The following is a 2,704-nucleotide window of genomic DNA, read 5'->3' on the forward strand; positions in this document are numbered from 1 at the left end:
TAATTCCTTAAATGTTTAGCAGAATCTATCTGTGAAGCCATATGGTCTTGGGCTTTTCTTTGTGGATCAGTTTTTGATTCGTAACTCAATCTCCACTTTTCATGTTGTTACCGATAGATGGCTTCCTGTCCCTTCCACCTCAGGGCAAATCCATGCACAACAGAATGAAATTCTCACCTGCTCATCACCTGTTCTCTCCAGTACCTCTCCTGTTTCCTTCCTCTCTCAGGTGGTACTTTAGGGAATTAATGCATAGGTCCTCACTGATCTGATAGTAGAAAAAGAACAGATTATGCCAGGTTCAGCCCTCATTTCAAAACACAGCTAGGAACATACCAAAGCCATTTCTGACCCTACCTACAGAGGCCCACCTCAGCAACCCTGTTATACCCTGAGAAGTTCAGACCAGAGAACCAGTTGAAGAAGTTGAGGCTGCTGTCATGATGCCTGCAGCTCTAAGCCTCATGTTCACGGTCCTGGAACCACTGGGGTAGAGTGGAGTGAGATGGTGTACACCTTGGAGAAAAAGGAGAATGTAGGGAAGGGGCTGCGTCATACTGACACTCTCCGCTACCCATCAAGGAAGCCATTCTTACCAGTGATGTTAAGGCCATACTCTTTGATGATGCCTTCATTCCGAAAATAGGGGCTGCCCTGAAAGTGAAATGTGATTTTTGCATTTGGTTATTAAGATGGATGAGCTTTTCCACCAGGGAGAAAGGAGTAGATGGGGACAGCAAAAACATCTTTTTAGGTGACTCGCCTTTCAGGGAGCCCTGCCCTTGTCTGTTTTCATGGATGAATCCTTTCCCACACCCCTTCCCCACCTGACCCCGGCCTGACCTCCAAATTGATCATGTAGCTGAGCATGTCTTACTCTTCCTCACTGATCAGGGCTGACATCTGGGGGTGGTTCATAATCTGCATGGGGTCAAGGAGCTTTCAGAAGCCAGGGAGAGAAGGGCTAGCAGCAGTCAAAGCCCACCTGGCCAGCAAGCAGTGGCTGGGATAGACAGTCTTCCACACCTCCTATCATTGCCACACCCACCCCTACTACCCCACAACCATGGCTCTTCCTCACACGTCCCTTGGGGCATTGAAGTTGGCCTTTGCGCTCATCTGAAGCTCTCCGAAGGCTTACAAGCAGTCTCTCTCCTGAGACTCCTGAGCTCTGTCTCCTCTGTGCTGTACGCTGGCCGAAAACTCCTACCGTGTGCATCTGGCCTGTCGGGTAACTCCTGCTGCTGACAGTGTCCCGGTCTTTGAGCAATTCTTCTGCTTTCTGTGGACTCTGTACCTACTTCCCCGGGAACTTTTTCCCTGCTCAGTACAGAACCTAAAGATTCACTAGCAGTCCCTGGCCAGTGTCTCTTGGCCACTTGTCTTGGCTCTTTGCCCTGACCTGTGCCCTTCCAAGTCTCTTCTCACCAGCCCCACCCCCCTTTCCTACCTCTTAGCCCTGTCTCCCACTCTGCACCCCTTGGAGGCCGTTGGGACGCAGCCACAGAATGGATACTGCTTGGACCCAGAAGCCGGGGATGCACGGGGTGATGAGTCTTCTCCGGACCAGGTATGGCTTGCAACTCTGCAACAGCTTACACCGCAGGCGGAAGTAGGCCCTGCTGGCTCTGGCGTTCAGCTCTATTGAACAACCTCCCGGGAGCGCCCGAGGCTGCAGGGTGCAGGCCAAGGCTGGGCCAGCTTGGGCTCGGGCTCTTCGAGGTGCTCCTGCTACTTCGCCTGTTCCTGCTGCTGCGCGTCTCCCACGGCCACGACCTCCACCTCCGGAGTTCCACCCCTGCCACCACCACCTCCCCCTGCGCCCCCACTCTCCCCCTCCCGGCACCGCTCTCCTCTACCAGCACCCCACAGAAGACAGCGGCCTCTTCAGGCGTCTCGTCCTTCCCTGCGCACCTGCTGCGACCTGCTCCCCCTTGGCGCTACAGCTCCCCGGGGACTGCTCCCCAGGACACCCTGCACACTGTCCCTCTAAAGGGCCACTTCGTAGGCCGCTGTCCTCCCAAGGTCCCGGGGCAGCCCGGCCTTCCCCAGGCCGTGCCTCACTCACCATGGGGTCTGGTGGCCCCTGGGGCAGGTGTCACGGGGATGGTAGACCGACCTGGCCCGGGTAAGCCGCTCTTCTAAGAAGCGCCCCCTGGTGGATACAGAGCGCGGGTGCCTAACCCCGGCTATGCACAGTCTGCACACTTCCGGCGGGAACCAGCTTTGCCCTGCCCCAGGCGGTTATCCTGAAGGGAACCAATCCCACCTCCCACTCAGAGCTGCCTCTGCACTACCGGGCCCCAGCCTGCAGAGGGCGCCCTGCACAGGACAGAGGGGGTCATCTTGGCCTTCCAGATGGAACGTGGCTGGACCCTGGTCATTAGCGCTGCAGGAGGTCCAGGCTGCACCTACAGGCACATGGTGGCGCCTCTCTTCTGTGCCTACCTCCAGAGGTATTCATTTGTCTCTCCGTCCTCAGTTGGATACCCTGGTGCCGTAGTGTCTAAAGGCTGCTGCAAACCAAAGGGCAGGCAATCTCGCGTTGATGGTTGTGCCTGGGAGCATCGTCTTTCCAAGCTCCTCGCATCATGTTCCCTTTGGAGCATCAAGACCACTTCCGCGACCGTGAGGCCCCTCCCCCATCAAGCTGGGTTGTGTCCTCCCTCTATTGTAGGTCGTTAATAGGACTTCCAGCACCACA

Source organism: Loxodonta africana, unplaced genomic scaffold (genome assembly GCF_030014295.1).
Source record: "Loxodonta africana isolate mLoxAfr1 unplaced genomic scaffold, mLoxAfr1.hap2 scaffold_97, whole genome shotgun sequence".
In the NCBI taxonomy this organism is placed as follows: domain Eukaryota; kingdom Metazoa; phylum Chordata; class Mammalia; order Proboscidea; family Elephantidae; genus Loxodonta; species Loxodonta africana.